Genomic DNA, 10,304 nt, shown 5'->3' with positions numbered 1-10,304 from the left:
AATCCCACTGGCCCCAGCAATAAAAGATCCCCTACAGCAACAAAAGCTTCCTTCAGCACCAACAATAGATCCACATTATCTACTGCAACATAAACAATAAATCATTAGGACCCCGTTTACATTTGAGTGTTTTGTAGCTTGTAGTTCGAAGCTCAAAAACACTCAAATAAAAAAGAGATGTGAAAAATAAATAAATAATTTATTTAAAGGATAAATTCACCTTTCGGAAATTGTTACATGTTCCACCAATTTTTAGTGCTGCAGCAGCACTTCCCTGTGGCAGCAGTATAGGTAGAAGTTCCCCGTACTAGCTGCCACTGTTTGAAAACCAGCATAGCTGTGTGGCGATCTGCCCCCACGGCCGCATCATTCAGACACACCGCTCTGCGTGTCTGAGTGAATTATAAGCCCATCCTTGGCTTTGCATCTTTAGCAGCTGTTGGCTTTTAGTTCTCAATGAACAACCACGGAGCTGTGGAGTGCTGTGGTAGATCATTGAGTGTTCCTGTCAGGGAGTATTGGCTTACCCGTAAGGGTAAGCCGATACACCGACAGTGTACATGAGACCTGCATGGCATCAGCGATCTGCTGATCGTTGGTGCAATGCTTTCCAGGCATCTGCAACAAAAAATAATAAATGCACATTTTTTTTATTGATGGGCACACTGGCAGCAATGGATGGGTACTGTAGCTGTGTTTGATGGCACAGTGGCGGCAATTTATGGGTACAGTAGCTGCATTTGATGGGCACAGTGGCTGCAATTGATGGGCACAGTAGCTGCGTTTGATGAGCACAGTGGCTGCAATTGATGTTTTTTTTTCAGTTTGTTTGCGCCCCCCCCCCCCCCAAAAAAAAAATTTTGAGCACCAGCAGTCACTGCTCCAATGTGGGCTGATGTACAGGCACGTTAACCCACATTGGCACATACCAAAGACATGTAGTAGAATACATTTTGGCCTAAATTTTTGAAGAAAATTGATTTTATTGGATAGATTTAATAACAGTAGTAGTAACAGTTTTTTGTTGTTTACCAAAAAATAAAAAACCTAGTGGGGATCAAATATGACCAAAAGAAAGCTCTATTTGCATGAAAAAAATTATATAAAATTAATTTGGGTAAAGTATTGCGCAATTGTCAGTAGTGCAGTTAGGCCCCTTTCACACGAGGCGGACTCCGCTGCCATGGAGTCCGCCTCGGTCAGCCAGCTCAGCGGGAGATCTCTCCGTTGATCTCCGCTGAGCCGGCAGATGACAGGTCCCTCTCTGCTCACTGAGCGGGGAGGGGCTTGTCAGGCGCCGCTGCTGCCTATGGAGAGATCGGACGAAAACGGACAGCATGTCTGTTTTCATCAGATCTCACCTGATCCGATCCGCCAGCGACGGATCCAAACGTAGAGGCATCCGTCTGCTTTTAGCGGATTGGACCGGGTCGGATGTCAGCGGACATGTCGCTCCATAGGCTAGCATGGGGCGCCCGTTCAGGTCCACCGTCAAAACTGACAGGCGGACCTGAACGGTCCGACCGTGTGAAAGGGGCCTTAAATAGCAAAAAATGGCCTGGTCCTGAATAGGGGAAAATCTTCCAAAGGTCGTGGTTAAGTTGATTTTTAAATGTCATTTTTTTAAATTGTTATTTTTTAAAATAACATTATCGAAGCGTTATTTTAACACGTGAGAACAATTTCAAAAAAATGACATGTAAAAATCGACTTATAGATATATATAATTTTTTTATGTACATCACATATACAATTCAAATCAATATGAACCCTGCCTGGCTTGTCAGCAAAAAAGTATATATATATATATATATATATATATATATATATATAAATTCACACATACTTTTTTGCTGGCAGAGACAGGGAGGGTTCAAATCCAGTTGCCTTTTTGTTTTTATTTGGTCCGATCCATTGTGTGACTGCCCTTCCCTGCTCAGTGCTGTCTCACTGGCACTGCTTACCTGAGCTCGCTGAGCCAGCCACCTGCCGCTATCTGAGTCCAGCCTGAGGCTCCGCTGAGTCCGCTGGTTCTTCGGAGGGAAGGGAGAGAGAGGAGGCCGGAGGGGGGCGGAGTGCAGATGCATATCACTCCGCCGCTGCCGCTGCCTGCGCTGCCGGAACTATACAGGACCCATCGGGAAATGCGGCCGGATCACTCCGCCGCGCCTGTGGTCCCGGGGGCTCCCTAGTCCCTGCAGTGCAGGCTGGGCTGCAAAAATGGTGCATTTCTTGCAGGACCAGGCAGTGGTGACATGAGCGGCCAGTAGTAGTCACAACTGTAACTGACACCTGGCAGTCACTCAAAACCAATGAGAGAGCACAATGATTAGGGTGTGCCTGGGCACACCCGGCACACCCCGTGGGCACGCCTATGTTGGAGACACTGATGGGTGGCACTGATGAGGCTGCACTGATAGGAGACACTGAGGGGCACTGACAGGGCGGCTCTGATGAGGCTGCACTGATAGGAGGCACTGATAAAAGGCACTGATAGGCAGGACTGATGGGCACTGATAGGTGGCACTGATGCGCACTGATGAGGCTGCACTGATAGGTAGCACTGATGAGGCTACACTAATAGGGGGCACTGATGAGGCTGCACTGATAGAAACACTGATGGGCACTGACAGGTGGCACTGATGAGACTGCACTGATAAGGGGCACTGATAGGAGACACTGATGGGCACTGATAGGGGGCACTGATGACGCTGCACTAATAGGAGATACTAATAGGGGGGACTGATGGGCACTGATGAGGTTGCACTGATAGGGGGCACTGAAGAGGCTGCACTGATAGGGGGTACTGAAGAGGCTGCACTGATAGGTGGCTCTGATAGGAGACACTTATCGGCACTGATAGGGGGCACTGATAGGCGGGACTGATGGGCACTGATAGGCGGCACTGATGGGCACTGATGAGGCTGCACTGATAGGAGACACTGATGAGGCTGCACTGATAGGGGCACTGATGAGGGTGTACTGATAAGTGCCACTGATAGGAAACACCGATGTGAACTGATAGGCGACACTGATGAGGCTGCACTGATAGGGGGCACTGATAGGTGCCACTGATGAGGCTGCAGTGATAGCTGGGCATGCTGGGATGTGTTCCTGAGCAGACACAGGGAAGTGACAGGCAGGGCTCACATTACCTTTTTTTCCTGTCTGCAATGTGCAGGATTGCACAGTGGAGAGGAGATCAGGGAGCCGCAGGAGTCATCATCCAGACAGGTTCTTCACACAGGCAGGAGATCGGAGGCGGGCTGGAGAGGGGGAGGAGCCGAGAGATGGGAAGACATGGGGCCACCTACTGACCCTGATTAGTCAGCCCTGGCCGAGGAAACATCTTGCGGCAGTGCGATGGGTTCCATTGATGACAGGACCCCAGGCAGCTGCCTCTGGTCTGACTCCCCCACCAATGTGTGGCACATGGGGTGTACCTCCACCCCCCCGGTACGCACAGTGCTGCACTACAGCAAGCTGCTGAGGACTTTATGTGTGCGCGGGAAGCGGTTGCGTGAGACGGGACTCGGGAGACACTGGGTGTACCACATACATACCACGGGTTGAGTACCTGGTCTATGCAATATCATTTAGCAGATTCCCATACACCATTTGTGTAAATAGTTCAAAAAGAAAACATGGATGGAACACAGAAATATCTTGCTCTTTCTCTTTATTCCTTGAGGTAATTGTAGCCTTATTAGTGCACTTGTAACAAGAACAATTGAGTACTGTCAGTGATACTTTATTTATTTGCACTAACATCAAAATTTACAGGACAAGCTTTTGGGGTGTGTCCCCTTTAGGGATGAGCCGAACACCCCCCTGTTCGGTTCGCACCAGAACATGCGAACAGGAAAAAAGTTCGCTCGAACACGCGAACACCGTTAAAGTCTATGGGACACGAACATGAATAATCAAAAGTGCTAATTTTAAAGGCTTATATGCAAGTTATTGTCATAAAAAGTGTTTGGGGACCTGGGTCCTGCCCCAGGGGACATGGATCAATGCAAAAAAAAAGTTTTAAAAACGGCCGTTTTTTCAGGAGCAGTGATTTTAATAATGCTTAAAGTCAAACAATAAAAGTGTAATATCCCTTTAAATTTCGTACCTGGGGGGTGTCTATAGTATGCCTGTAAAGGGGCGCATGTTTCCTGTGTTTAGAACAGTCTGACAGCAAAATGACATTTGGAAGGAAAAAACACATTTAAAACTACCCGCGGCTATTGCATTGCCGACAATACACATAGAAGTTCATTGATAAAAACGGCATGGGAATTCCCCCCAGGGAAACCCCGAACCAAAATTAAAAAAAAAAAAAATGACGTGGGGGGGGTCCCCCTAAATTCCATACCAGGCCCTTCAGGTCTGGTATGGATATTAAGGGGAACCCCGGCCAAAATTAAAAAAAAAAAATGACGTGGGGTTCCCCCTAAATTCCATACCAGACCCTTCAGGTCTGGTATGGATTTTAAGGGGAACCCCGCGCCAAAAAAAAAAAAAAAAAAACGGCGTGGGGTTCCCCCACAAATCCATACCAGACCCTTATCCGAGCACGCAACCTGGCAGGCCGCAGGAAAAGAGGGGGGGACGAGAGTGCGGCCCCCCCCCCTCCTGAACCGTACCAGGCCACATGCCCTCAACATTGGGAGGGTGCTTTGGGGTAGCCCCCCAAAACACCTTGTCCCCATGTTGATGAGGACAAGGGCCTCATCCCCACAACCGTGGCCGGTGGTTGTGGGGGTCTGCGGGCGGGGGGCTTATCGGAATCTGGAAGCCCCCTTTAACAAGGGGACCCCCAGATCCCGACCCCCCCCCTGTGTGAAATGGTAAGGGGGTACTTACCCCTACCATTTCACTAAAAAACTGTCAAAATAGTTAAAAATGACAAGAGACAGTTTTTGACAATTCCTTTATTTAAATGCTTCTTCTATCTTCCTTCATCTTCTTCTTCTTCTGGTTCTTCTGACTCTTCTGGTTCTTCCTCCGGCGTTCTCGTCCAGCATCTTCTCCGCGGCGTCTTCTATCTTCTTCTCCTCGGGCCGCTCCGCACCCATGGCATTGGGGGGGAGGCTCCCGCTCTTCTCTTCATCTTCTTCTTTATCCTCTTCTCTTCTTCATCTTCTTCATCTTCATCTTCTCTTCTTTTCTTCTGCGGGCCGCTCCGCATCCATGCATGGAGGGAGGCTCCCGCTGTGTGACGGCGTCTCCTCGTCTGACGGTTCTTAAATAACGGGGGGCGGGGCCACCCGGTGACCCCGCCCCCCTCTGACGCACGGTGACTTGACGGGACTTCCCTGTGACGTCACGGGGAATGCCACAGGGAAGTCCCATCATGTCCCGTGCGTCAGAGGGGGGCGGGGTCACCGAGTGGCCCCGCCCCCCGTTATTTAAGAACCGTCAGACGAGGAGACGCCGTCACACAGCGGGAGCCTCCCTCCATGCATGGATGCGGAGCGGCCCGCAGAAGAAAAGAAGAGAAGATGAAGATGAAGAAGATGAAGAAGAGAAGAGGATGAAGAAGAAGATGAAGAGAAGAGCGGGAGCCTCCCCTCATGCCATGGGTGCGGAGCGGCCCGAGGAGAAGAAGATAGAAGACGCCGCGGAGAAGATGCTGGACGAGAACGCCGGAGGAAGAACCAGAAGAGCCAGAAGAACCAGAAGAAGATGAAGGAAGATAGAAGAAGCATTTAAATAAAGGAATTGTCAAAAACTGTCTCTTGTCATTTTTAACTATTTTGACAGTTTTTTAGTGAAATGGTAGGGGTAAGTACCCCCTTACCATTTCACACAGGGGGGGGGCCGGGATCTGGGGGTCCCCTTGTTAAAGGGGGCTTCCAGATTCCGATAAGCCCCCCGCCCGCAGACCCCCACAACCACCGGCCACGGTTGTGGGGATGAGGCCCTTGTCCTCATCAACATGGGGACAAGGTGTTTTGGGGGGCTACCCCAAAGCACCCTCCCAATGTTGAGGGCATGTGGCCTGGTACGGTTCAGGAGGGGGGGGGGCCGCACTCTCGTCCCCCCCTCTTTTCCTGCGGCCTGCCAGGTTGCGTGCTCGGATAAGGGTCTGGTATGGATTCTTGGGGGAACCCCACACCGTTTTTTTTTTTTTTTTTTGGCGCGGGGTTCCCCTTAAAATCCATACCAGACCTGAAGGGTCTGGTATGGAATTTAGGGGGAACCCCACGTCATTTTTTTTTTTAAATTTTGGCCGGGGTTCCCCTTAATATCCATACCAGACCTGAAGGGCCTGGTATGGAATTTAGGGGGACCCCCCCCACGTCATTTTTTTTTTTTTTAATTTTGGTTCGGGGTTTCCCTTTGGGGAATTCCCATGCCGTTTTTATCAATGAACTTCTATGTGTATTGTCGGCAATGCAATAGCCGCGGGTAGTTTTAAATGTGTTTTTTCCTTCCAAATGTCATTTTGCTGTCAGACTGTTCTAAACACGGGAAACATGCGCCCCTTTACAGGCATACTATAGACACCCCCCAGGTACGAAATTTAAAGGGATATTACACTTTTATTGTTTGACTTTAAGCATTATTAAAATCACTGCTCCTGAAAAAACGTCCGTTTTTAAAACTTTTTTTTGCATTGATACATGTCCCCTGGGGCAGGACCCGGGTCCCCAAACACTTTTTATGACAATAACTTGCATATAAGCCTTTAAAATGAGCACTTTTGATTTCTCCCATAGACTTTTAAAGGGTGTTCCGCGGCATTCGAATTTGCCGCGAACACCCCAAATTGTTCGGTGTTCGGCGAACTTGCGAACAGCTAATGTTTGAGTCGAACATGAGTTCGACTCGAACTCGAAGCTCATCCCTAGTCCCCTTCTTCAAGGTCCAAGCAGTAGTCAAGCGGTGTACTGCTTGGACCTTGAAGAAGGGGACACAACCCAAAAGCTTGTCTTGTAAATTTCGATGTTAGTGCAAATAAATAAAGCATCATAGACAGTACTCAATTGTTCTTTATTCCTTAACACTAGGAATGCAATGGGTTTGGTTGGAGCTTTTTTCAAACTGAATCTGGGTACAAGCTGCCACCCCTGCCAAACAGTGTCCAATCAGTTGCAGCCAGGGCATTCCCTGCCTCACATCCACATGTAACAAAGAGGTGGGGATGTACATCATGACATCACTGACCTAATATGGCCATATTTGGTCAATGATATTGTCCAAATATGGCCATGTGACCATATTAGATCAATTTTGTCATGATCATCCCTGCCCTTTTGTTATCTGCAACTGCAGGGAGGGGAATGCTTGTGAAATTATTGTCCTAATATGGCCATATGTTTGTTTTTTTGGAACATTTAATTGTCCAAATGTGGCCATGTGGCCTTATTAGGTCAATGATGTCATGAGCGTCCCTACCCCTTTGGTAAATACAGCTGCAAGAAATGCCCTGGCTGCAGCTGATTGGGTGCTAATTGGAGTAACAGCTTGTCTCTGTGTCCAGTCTGAACCTAAGTTCAAACCAAGCCTGTGCTCATCCCTAATGTTAAGGAATAAAGTGAAAGAGCAAGATATTTGTGCTTCATCTCCTTTTTTCGAGAACTACTGGGTGGTGCTTGGGAATCCTCTGGATGATGTTGCATAGACTATACATAAGTGGGAATATGTAAGAATCACCACTACTTTGTGTATAGATATCAATATATCTGAGCAGGGCCCTCTTAATCCTATTGTATTGTATTGTATTGTATTGTATTATAACTGTATTGTCTCCCTTTTATATTGTAAAGCGCTGCGTAAACTGTTGGCGCTATATAAATCCTGAATAATAATAATATGTTGTTGCCCACTGCTTACCTTTCACCCCAACACATATTGATACATCTTCTTGTGAAAAACTATAAGTCTTGCCAGTTGTTCATTAAATTGGTTCCAAAGGCAGAAGGTTTCTGACCTTAATGCATTAAGGTCAAAAAGGTCATTAAGGTCAAAAACCTTCTGGGTGCACCCTACCTAAGCCCCATCTCGATCCAGCAATGTACATGAGATCAGCGGCTCTCGCGGGTCTTTCTCTCCTCAGTTAGAGAGAGATGTCACCAGCACACCAAGATCTCCAAAATGGGTCCAAAGCTTTATTCAGCAATCACATTATTACAGCAAATCACATATAGCTATTTGCTGTAATCATGTGATCACTGAATAAAGCTTTCAATCCATTTTGGACATCTAGGTGTGCTGGTGATATCTCTCTCTCTCTGACTATTCATGGTTCCAGCCGGTGGTTGCTTTAGAACCCACTTACATACACAGCCATCTCTACAGGAACGTGTGCGTTGGGAATAGTGCTTTGGAATCTTTCTCCTCAGGGGCTCACACAAAAGCAAGAGCCATTGGCTCCTGCTGCTGTCAATCATAGCCAGTGAGCCAATGAGGAGAGAGCAAGAGGCGGGGCTGAGCCATGCTCTGTGTGTGAATGGACAATGTCCATTCACAGGATCGTAGCACGGGAGCTAGCATGCTCGCATAGGCGTGCGCACAGGGTGTGCCAGGTGTGCCCAGGCACACCCTAATCACCCAGTGCAGCACAGATCTCCCCTACTGCCCTGGTTCCCTTCCCCCTTCCCCCCCGCAGCACCGCAGGCTTCCCTCCTCTCCCACTGGCTGTTGCTGAGGGGATGTTTCAAGATGAGTGGGAGAAGGGGCTGGTAAATATGTACTTTACCAGCCCCTTCCCTTTCTGAATGAACATCGTGAGTGATCGGTAGTGTGTTTTTGAGCTTTGGGGTGCACACCCTAGTGCAATAGGCTGCGCACACCTATGCATGCTCGAGTGCCCCTTTAGCAAGTGGCTTGCTATTAGGGGCAATCGGCAGGGGGGAGGAGGCATGACCACCGGCAGGGGGACTCTAAAAGAAGAGGAATGGGGCTGCTCTGTGTAAAACCATTGCAGGCAAGTATAACATGTTTGTTATTTTTAAAATAATAAAACCTTTAGAATCACTTTAAACGGTGTTAGACCAGTGTTTCTCAACCAGGGTACCGTCTGGGTTCCTTTTGGGACATGTGACTTCCCACTTTGGTCCTTTAGTGCCTTCATGACATGGACACTTCCTATTGGATGTCCAGTGGCGGGGTTCTTTCAGGAGCCAGGAGAAGACAACGTCACCACAGGGGCATAATAGGGGACTGGTGATCTTGGACTACATTACACAGCTGGATTTGTGGTCCTCTGGGGCCGGCAATGGTGAGGAGCCTGGAGGGGGATCTTAGGTGGGTAAGTATATGTGGCTTAACAAGGTAAAAGGGAAAAATGTCTAGTAGGATGGGTTAGAAGGGGGTGAGAGGCAGGGTTGGGAAAAAAATTAAAATAATTTTAGCCTGGAATGGGGCTTTAAACAATTTAGCTATAGGAGTGAAAATGTATCTCCATTTCACATATAATGTATCCTGTGTCCACCCAGTTTGGGATATATCTAGTTACCTATGCTGATTTACTTGACCTATGATGCCATCCATTCAATGTAAAAAGCAGAACAATTTTCACTTTCGTTGTTCTCAAAGGTTTTTCAGGAGAAGGGTGTGATCTTAATTACTGGGAAATACTGGGAAATAATAACACAATACATTTCATCCTCTAGAACATACTTCCTTACAAATATTTGAGTTTGTACATATTTGTTATAAGTCCTGTGTTTACTTAGATTGTGCAAGTAAGCCATGTACTTGCAACACAGAATATTTCCTGCAGCCTATTTGTAGCCACTTCAACATGCACTCCAACATGGTATTTTCTCAGGATAGGTTCCCAGATGGTGACAAGAGTTGACCATACGGAAGCCCATGTGATGGGGGTGACAAAGCAGGAGCACAGAGACATGGATAGAGCACAGGAATTGCTTAAACAAGGACCTTCATGACAGGATTGTCAGGGGTTATTTTACTAAAAACTACTAATTTAAAAAGATTGGAAATTACTTTTAAACTGATATTAAGTTGTTAAAATTTAATATGATATTTTGGGGATTGGGGTTACATCAACTGTATTTTTTTTTTCAGTTTATTGATTTTTTTTAGATGGTTAAGTTAATTTGAAAAGGGGCTTAAAGTCAACATATCCTTTTCCTGGCTTGAAGTTGATCTGGTTGGAACTTACACAAGGAGAAAGACTGTAAATATCTGTGGTGAGGCCCCATAGCCAAACTATTAAAGGGGCTCCCAGCCATCTCTACCTGAAAAACTACGCCTCTAGTAAAGCAGAATTCTAACTGTTATGATGGCAGTCAGGGCCGCTGATAGAAATCATGGGGCCCTGTACAGCCTACCGGACGGGGCCC

Source organism: Aquarana catesbeiana, linkage group LG08, assembly GCF_042186555.1.
Source record: "Aquarana catesbeiana isolate 2022-GZ linkage group LG08, ASM4218655v1, whole genome shotgun sequence".
Taxonomy (NCBI): Eukaryota; Metazoa; Chordata; class Amphibia; order Anura; family Ranidae; genus Aquarana; species Aquarana catesbeiana.
Note: the sequence above shows the minus strand (reverse complement) of the source record.